This window comes from Pogona vitticeps, chromosome ZW-PAR, assembly GCF_051106095.1.
Source record: "Pogona vitticeps strain Pit_001003342236 chromosome ZW-PAR, PviZW2.1, whole genome shotgun sequence".
In the NCBI taxonomy this organism is placed as follows: domain Eukaryota; kingdom Metazoa; phylum Chordata; class Lepidosauria; order Squamata; family Agamidae; genus Pogona; species Pogona vitticeps.
Genome location: NC_135800.1, coordinates 1991015 through 2000420, shown reverse-complemented (window position 1 = coordinate 2000420; position 9406 = coordinate 1991015). Strand labels below are relative to the sequence as shown.

Below are 9406 nucleotides of genomic sequence, written 5' to 3'. Positions count from 1 at the left end.
CACTATCCAGCATCAGACAACTATTTTGCTGTACGCCCAAGCTATGGGGTAAAAATCAGTCTCGCAGACCGACATGTGGTGGGGAAAGACACAAGCAACCCATCCAGGGCTACAACGTCCCTTGTTCATGCCACAGGGAACAATGGACTTGCCCTCAATCAACCATTTGAAGAACGGGGGGAGAAAACCCAGTCTTGACAAATGAACAAAATCTCCACAGTCTACAGCATATAAATCTCACTGTTTTGTATCATTAATTTTTTTTTGAGCTACCGCATTTATTGCACGACAATGAACTAAATCAGGATTTGCATCTTTTCCTGTCCATGACCAAGATTCTGGTTGTTCACATAAATTGACACACACGCGCCCCCAAACAGTATTGTTTTTGCACTAGGAGATGAATCCCATCAGGGTTTTTATAGCACTTTGCATAATAAAAGTCCGATAGAAATGATTAACAAGAATAATAAACTTTTTCTTTTGTCTTGGGGAAACCAAAAGGCAGAAAGCCTTTCTTGTTTGTTTTCATCTCTCTCTCTGTGTGTGTTTTCGGCACTCCCAACTTTGAGCAAGCATGGAGATGCATTGCAGTCAAAGCAAATGCCAACATTAATCTGGTTACCAATATGCTGAAGTTAAATCAAATGCCAACTAATGCTGCTTATTAAGTTTGCAGCTTCCCAAACAAACAATGACAATAACATAGCCAGAGCTAGAATCTAGCCACAGATATTAGCCTGTCATGTCTCTTTCATTGGTAGAAAGATCACCACGGATCCTGAAAAACAGGCTAATTGAAGTCACAATGGGTTTGATTTAAAAAGAAAAAGGAGAGAAGTTCAAAATCGAAGAAACATCAAGCCCAACTCTTTTGATTTTTCCAACGCTCAAGAAGTTTAACCTCAATTTATTTTCATTCTGAACGTGGTGATTTTTGGTAAATTATTCAAAACAAATTGAACTGAAATGTCACTCCTCCAATTCTAATTTATTTTCTTCAAATCTCAAGTGTCTTTCCTCTCAAATACGAAGAAATGTGGGGATGTGGCTAACTTCTTATAATAAAAAAAAGGGAAGCAAACTGAAGTTCTCACCAGTTCCAAAGAAGGATGATTTAGAACATTCTCCTTGACAACGAGATCACGGTGCTGAATTCGGAACCAAGCGTGTACCCGGGAGATCCGATTAGACCGCCTGAAGTCCAAATCCACTCGATTTATTTCTTCACGTGCAAATGGTTCTGATGGGTTATCTCAACAAGTAGAGGAACCGGCTTGCCGGAGAGACGGGACAGGGCCTTTTCGGGAACGGTACCCTTACGGCTAGAGAAAACTGATTCATTCCATCTTTACCCAGTTATAGATCGCTCCCTTCTGGCTTTAGATGTGTTGAAAAACTGTGTTCTTCGCCCCCTTTGGCTTGTTTTAAAGGGAACTTTGTTCCGTTCCGTTTCAACATATGGGTTGTTTCGAAGCTATTTAATTAGAGCTGTTTCCCAATTCTGTAGTTTTAACTTTGGGTTCTTCCATTGACCTGTTCTGAATGTTCCAGTCTTCAGCTTCAGCAAATCAGGACGTTTTCGCTTAATTCTAGCACATCATTAAATGTTTCCCTGCCTAACTTCACAACGACACACATCATTTTACTTATTTCCATCATGCCTCCTGTTGTTATTCACCATTTTTTGCATGCTAACCAGCTTCAACCATTACAGCCTAGGGCTCTGCGCTGGTTTCAGGCAAATCCTGGATTTCAAATCCAATTGTTCTGATTCAGACTGATTTTTTTTTTTAAAATATGAGGCCGGGATCAAAGCGGAATGGCCGGAAGGAAAAGTGGACTGACAAATGGATTTGTATCTCGAGCATAAATTGAATTGAACGGGACACCGACTGCTATAGCCTTTTTATTGTAGAGCAAAAGGGGACATTGTGGACTATAAATCCCATAATTCTCAGAGGCACACCTAAATCCGGCTCACCTGGGAGAAAGGCCTCAACGGGAAGGACTTAAGGCTAGCTAGGCCAAGAAAGATCCCAGCTAGCATAGAACGCTTGGGCTACAGCTAGGCCTGAAAATCTTCCCATTTAGGTCTTTCTTCTAGGCGAGCCACCTTTAAAGTGCCTGTAAGGGGTCTGTCTGTCAGATAGAACTCCCAGAATGATGGGATTTATAATCCCAAAGATCCCAAAATCTCATTCCTGCTCCCAAGTGTTGATTCTGCAACCAGGCGTACACGTATCAACCCTCGGAGCTCCGCCAGTTCTTGCTCCCCTTACTAGCATCCAAAAATGACTCTCGATGTAACCCCCTGCCCTTCATTTTGCCGGGTCCTACTCCAACTATAAATCTGTAGGGTCCCGACTGGACTCTGTAGGTGCAGCTGGGTCAAACACTTCCAGCTTCCCAATCATCTGTTTGGATAACCTTTCCATTCGGCTTGAAGCAGCTGCTTCCGTCAAGAAGCCATTCGGCTTTCCAAATCTGCCAAGGAAGACGGCAATAAAAAGAGAAATGAAATCCTTTTTTCTTTTTAGGGCGCAGGGCGGGTTTTTTTTTTTCTTCTACCAGCACTTGTCCAAAGAACAAACACATTAATTCCTCCTAAACATCATCAACAGCAAATCAACAACGCGATCCAGCCAAACCCTTTTTGAAGCTCCTGCGTGGAAGTCCCTCGCGAACCATTACAGAACCACAAAGCAGGACGAGTAGGATTTGGCTCCTCGACAAAAGGCACCGGACCAAACTAATATTAGGAGAGATCTCGCGCCTCGTCCAAAACACAACAGAAGACCAGATGCTAATGGAGAGATTAGGAAAATTCATTTCTTCACCAGATATTCAGAAAAACAATGAACTCCATCCAGGCTTCATAATGAAGGCAGAATTTTTTTTTTGTAATCTGCAAGGTGAGGATGCTGTCTCCGTTTTCCTCTTTTTTTCAGTACAGAATCTCACCTGATAAATTGCAGAGCCTGAAGAGCGGGGAAACCACAGCTAGAGTGTGGCGGGTGATGTATCAGAAGAGGACTTGGAAGCCCCGGGTTCGAATCTTCACATGGCCCCGGATGCTCATGAGAATGTTGGCAAGAATATTATTTTTAATACCACTGATACCAATGGGAGCCTCCTCTTGTTATCTGATCTCCACGGGGGACGTTTTTGCCCTGGCCCTGGAGGGAGAATGAAAGAGTTTAAAACCTCCGTGGACTGTGGCAACATTTTTAAAGCAGACTCCCTCCGCCTCAATTTAGGTAAGCAAAATAACCACTCGTATAGCGCTGGAGGCAACTCGTTTAACATCCTATGTACTTTGGCACTATATTAGAATATCGGCTAATAAAGCAAGCATGGTTAGCTTCATGCAAAGCCATTCATTTCCTCGAGAAAGCCGCAAATGAGTTCTTTTTTCACAGAGTTTATGGTTATTAACACCAGCTTATGTACTTGGGCGAGAACGGAGAAGCCAGCCTTTTGGGCTGTGTATTAAAAAAATGACATATGCTGGAAACCAGGCAAGGAGGACGCGGCTGTTAACGTCTTGAAAGGAGCTTGCATTTCTGCGAAGCAGGATTTGGGCGCCACGTGGCTGAGCCAACCTTGTCAGCGGGGGGAAAAAAGGTCTAAGGCGGAGGGGGGGGTCACACTAATGCTCTCCAGATGTTGCTGCACCACAGATCTCAAGGTTCTCCCCACTGGCTGGGCGTGATGGGATTCGTAGTCCTACTGCATGTGGAGGGCTGTGCTTTGCCTGAACCCAGTCACAGGGTCAGGTTTTCCCAACCAGGACAGAAGAGGGGAAGGGAGGCATCAGTCTCCAAGTCCCATCGTCCTTCCAAAAAGCCTGCTTGTTGGGATAAGGGCCAATGTTAACAAACCACCTGGATCGCCACGTGGCCTGTGTCCAGTTTCCCTTCCCATTTTGTTATTTTAAAAAAATTCTGAAATTGTGGAGGTTCCTTGACTCTAAATGAGAATCCCCCTTTTGTTTCTTTTGTTCTTACGTGCGGTCACTTCGCCTCGGACTCACGGCGAATCTCGGAATCAGCCCTTTCTCTGAAATGTCCCATCTTCAATGGCCCGGCTCAGCTCTTGTAAACTCAAGCCGGTGGTTCCCTTTAGGGAGTCGATCCACCTCGTATTATTGCGTCTTCCTCTTTTCCTGCTGCCTTCCGCCTTTCCCAACCTGGTTGTCTTTTCCAGAGAACCCTCTTTCCCTTCTCAGGCTGTGCCCAAAGGAGGGCAGCCTTATTTTCAGCATTTGTGCCTCCAGGGAGAGTTCTGGCTTGATTTGATCTAGGACCCACTGGTCTGTCTTTCCGTATCAGCAAAGCTCTCCTCCAGCACCACATTTCCAAATGAATCATTCCCCACCCCCACCCCGTCAGCTTTCTTCACTGTCCGGCTTTCACACCCCTACGTGGTGATCAGAAATGCAAGAGTGAGAATGATCTTGGTTCTGGTCTCCGGGGACGCATCCTGACCTTCGATGGTCTCTTCCAGTTCCTTCATGGCTGCCCTTCCGACTCCCAGTCTTCTGCTGCTTTCTTGGCTGCTGTCTCCCTTTGGAAGGATGATTGAATCAAAGTATTCAAAATTGTTCCTTAGTCGGCCACATTTTTGTAATGTCTCCAAATTCTCTTCCAAGCAAAAACAAATACCGCTGAATGTTATGCCAGAAAGCTACTCATACTTTTCTTTACACCACCCTGTGTGGTTTTATGTGTGAGATCCCTGTTATGTTCGCACATGTGAATGCACTGTGCCTAAGTGGAGGTCTCACTTTTATTATTAAGTCTGGAATGGGGAAATTTTACATAGATATTTATATATAATTTTATATATAGCCTTATGGTCTTTCTTTTGGAGACTGCAGAGAAACACCAGCACTAAAGGATCACTATGTAAAATCAGCTGCCAGAGGGGTGCGATGCCATAGTTTTACACGGCTTTGCTCTTTTGCCATGCTCTGACCTGTAGCCAATAAGCGTGTCCGGAAAGCAGTCAGCTTTCAAGCCGAAGGAAGAGTCCTACCAGATCAAACTGCAAATGCTTCCCTTCCAACATCTTGGACCCCAGATAGGCCAAAAGGAGGTCTCTGTGTAGCCTGAAGGTGGCAGGACTTTCTAGCAGCTTTCTTCTAGACTCCGAGGTAGACTGCTCCTGGAATCTCTGTTCCACCAATGCACTGCAACAGACGAGGGTTACCTTTCTGGTCCACATTTCCTTCAAGGAACTTTAGGAGCGTTACTTTTTCCCCATGTGACTCCCTGGGAAGCGGGTCCATCAACTGAATCCCAGCACAGGACACGGTCCACCAGCCCACACTGGCGCGGTCGTTATTGTCGTGCTTGGTGACGCCGGCCGTGACCGTTGCAGCTGTTCTCCTATCCCCAGAGCCAATAACAGATCCGTAACACTCAGATGCAACATCTGGAGAGCGTTTTAGAAGAGAACAGCTTCCGAGGGGGAGGGCCCGGTGTGCTTGGATTCAGCTTTGCTGCTCACGGGTAATGGGAACACTCCCCTGAGGGTTCCTCCCCTGTGCCTGGAAGCAATTTGACATTGGTTCCCCCCCCCAAAAAAATCTAAAATAATAAAAATACGCAGCCGGACTGCAAGTCCTCCGTCGCTGGCCCCATCCTGCCAAGTCCCTCTCTTTCTTTCCAGCCTTTGCTGCTGTCTTCTCTGGGGAACCCTAGTTGGTGAATTTAAACAAACTTTATTCAGGAAACGGGGAGGGGAGCACAACTCGTCTGCGGCCTCTCAGTTGGGAGAACTCTGGCAGGCAGAGACGACAAAGACGGCAGAGCATGTTTATTTGTCGGGCCAGGAAGTCTGGACCATCTCTCCTGGGATTACTTCCTCCCGCAGATGCTGTTAAATCCTTGGCAGGGAGCAGGGAGCTGCTGCAGCCCCAGGGGAGGACTGGGGTGCTGTTCCCCCCCCCACGAAAGGAGGAGGCATCATCGGAGACGCACCACAAACCTCTCGCGCTCTCTAGAAAGACATCTCTTTAAAATTCAGCAGTGGGAGAGCTCCCGCTGCTGTCGGTTGCCTCCACGCAACCAGACTTAGAAGCCTCTTTAATGCCCACTGGGGAACAAAACAAGCTCAGCCGGTCCAACTTTGTTAAAACGGACGCTGCTGAAACATCCCCACCAAGCCCTTTTGGGTTTTTGGTACTAGAGCCAATTAAGCCCAACACAACTCTCAAAAAAAGCAGGGGCTAGGCAACAGACAACCATCTACTCCAAAACTGGGCGACATCCAATCCATCATCCACAGACCTACATAGGCACCAATAGGACCTTTAAAAAGTTCTCCTTTGCCATCATCTTCATAAATTCAGCAGCAAGAACTGGTACCGATGAGAAGGAAAAGCCACGATCATGACTGGAATAAAATACACCCACTCCCATAGGTATAAGCAACCCTCTGAAATCCAAACCCCTAAATACGGGGGATATGAGAGGCAGCTTTTTATGCTACAACTCTGATGGCTTCAATAAAGAAGTGAAGGTTGCAATCCACCAGGTGGAGAGCAAGTAAGCCCTCTAGGCAGCCATTAAGGAATTGAGGAGAAATTCCCCAAAAAAATCAAATAAAAAGATAAAAAAAGGCAAGGCAATTCGAAATGAAAAATATGTAAGAAATCTGTAAATTTCATTGACCTTTCTTCTGAAATCCTGATTCTTTTGAATTTTGGAGGCACTCGATCCTAAGTCCATGAAAGACCCAGAAAATGAAAGAAGGAGCCTCTCCCATTTGGGTTATTCCCAAAGTCCCATACCTATCTGTTTATGTTCATCATCCTTTTGCTCCCCTCCATGTTCCACCAGCTTTCCTTTTCATGAGCTGAGATCAATCTCTTCCTTCACTCCTCCTTCCCAATGTATGCGTGTTTATGCATACATTTTCCAAAGCAAACTTTAACAGTGCCTAATATGCAGACCTCGAAATTAACTCTAAATTTTTGCCAAATTTACTCCACTCTTTAGGATCTATTATGGAGCCAAATATCACGTACAATCGGTGCACACATGCCCCGCTGTGTTTTAGCTGTTATAGGGTTCCAACACAAATCAACGAAAGGGCTATGAATGGCTCCAGATCTGAGACACAAGCCAAATTAGATGGGCATCAATCACTCCCGACCAAATTGGGATACATTTCAAAGCCCCCAACTGGGCCCCCAAAGTGAATTTTGGAGGCCTGTGCACAGCCCTATCAATTAAAAGCACAGTGAAGGGGAAAATATAGAGCCCCAGCTCATTAAAAGACTTTTTCTGTATAATCCAGCAATTACCCCAAACCTGCTTGTATTTTTTTTAAAAAAAGGTCTTTACCTGCCCTCAGAAGGACGACATGGAGACATCCACCTTCTTCTCCTTTGAAAGAGAGTTCCAGAGCCAGGGAGCAGCCACCAAGAAGGCCCTTAAAATGCGAGATTTTATATATATATATATATATATATTAAAATGCATGAAAACAAATGTAATATAAATAAATGAAGAAGGGGGGAAAAGGGCATGCAATCAAACAAAGGCAATGAGCCTTGCATACTTAAAACCGGCCAGCCATGATCTAAATGTACTTAAAATACTCAGGCAAAAATCCCAGCTTTTCACGCCTGCCTGAATCCAACCAGTCAGTCCGAAGCTGTAGCTATGCTCCCAGAGTGGCACCTTTTGCCTGCATTCATGCATCGTGGATCTTATATGCACCACAAACAAGACCTATGATATAAAGCGTATGGCATCTGCATACTTTCCTCGCTTCCTTTCTCAATCCTTTTATTTTTTTGATTGCCGCTTTCATCCTGTCATACTTGGCGACTGTTGACAGAAAAAAAAGGTAGAAGACCAAGAAGGCGGAACCAATAATAATAATAATAAAAGAGACGAAAAGACAAATTATAAAATAAACATCAATTCTAGCAACTGGGCCAGCTCTGCCACTGTGATCAGCTCCCCTACCCCCTGCTATTGTATTATGGGTTTATGTCAAGGTATGTTAGATGCTAAATTAAACGTCAACCTACTATACATTCCTGGCTGCAGCACCAGAAAATGAGCTGCTGGGGGTTGGAAAATATCCAGTCGCTCAGCCCAGTGTGTTGAAGGCGGAGGTCTTGACAGCCCGTCTGAATCACTCCCCTCTGTAGGTTTCTCGGGCTGTGGGAAGCCAAGATAAATTTATTTTTAATGGTAAATTTTATTGTCAGAGTCCAGTCGAAACAGCTTTTAGCGAGGAGAGCCCCCCCCCCCCCCCGCCGGCTGCGTTCAGAGATGGCTGGGTCACTTGCCTCGAGGGTTGGGGATTTGCCAAGGGTGAAATGAGCTGGACCGGCCTCCGTGGGAATCGCTCGGCACCGCCAGCTGCCAGCTCTGGAAAAAAAAAAAAGAAGGGATTTGACCGGAGGAAGCGGGCGGTTCTGATTTCAGCAGGGCAGCAAATCTGGAATTTCGGTCTGTGTGTGTGTGTTTGTACACCAATGCCTAGAATTCCCCAAGCAGAATTCTGAGAGTTTCTACCCTCTGACACAAACTACAAACACTCTCCTGCAAAAAAAAGATCTAGCTTTGAGGTCTTGCATGGCCTTGTTCCGGCTAACGGAAAAAAGAGGGGAGAAATAAAAAAAGGAAACACTGTGGGAGTTGCGGTTCTTTGGGAGGTGCCTAATGGGTAGTGAGACTATGACTCCCAGAAAGCACTGTAGCAGATTTCTCTCTTTTTAATGTGAGCAACAGGAAGCAGCATCCACAGAAGACTATGCAGAACTGGAGAGGATCTGATGAAGCAATAAACCCTTGTTCCTTGTTTCTGTGTATCTATTGATATGCCGTGTGGTGTAGTGGATAGAGAGGTTGAGTAGAACTCTGGAGACCTGGGTTCGATTCCCCGCTCAGCCATGGAAGCTCACTAGGAGGTGGTGGTAATGAGGAAACCACTCCCTAAATAACTCCCTTACGCTGAAGGCGCTGCTAGGGTTATTTTAAGTCATTTTCAACTTACACGTAACGTATATTGATGCACAGACTTTTACCGTCCACATCCTACTTGTTCTTAGAACGAGATCCGTCAGAAAACTGAGCTATTTTTATAACGACAGATGTGAATTTCATTTCATTAAGTTTTTAAAAAAACTTTCTAACATGCTTCTATTTCTTGATGGTTTAGATCTCAGATTTGAAACCAAACAACATTTAGAAATGGCAAAAGATGGATGCTCACTGAATAGAAAGAACAGATTTTTAAAAAAGGTGTGGGAGAGGCTGGGTGTCCTTCAAATAGCTTGGAGTACAAAACATCCCCAGCCAACATGATCTATTGCTGTGCTGGTCGAGAACAATGGGAATTGCAATCCAGGACATCAGTTTGTAGTCTGGAACATGAA

The 9406-nt window shown here is 45.1% G+C and overlaps 2 long non-coding RNA genes across 2 annotated transcripts; both read right to left on the bottom strand.

Annotated features, from left to right (window-relative positions):
• Positions 1 to 475: 475 nt before the first annotated feature.
• LOC144585140 (uncharacterized) lies at positions 476 to 7443 on the bottom strand. Its single transcript, XR_013539652.1, has 2 exons — positions 7356 to 7443; positions 476 to 3179 (listed from the first exon to the last, which is right to left on the bottom strand). It is a non-coding gene; the product is annotated as an uncharacterized LOC144585140 (long non-coding RNA).
• A 172-nt stretch (positions 7444 to 7615) lies between these two features.
• On the bottom strand, positions 7616 to 8274 carry LOC110079582 (uncharacterized). The gene is made up of 2 exons (XR_012082193.2): positions 8051 to 8274; positions 7616 to 7844 (listed from the first exon to the last, which is right to left on the bottom strand). It is a non-coding gene; the product is annotated as an uncharacterized LOC110079582 (long non-coding RNA).
• Between the last annotated feature and the right edge of the window lie 1132 nt (positions 8275 to 9406).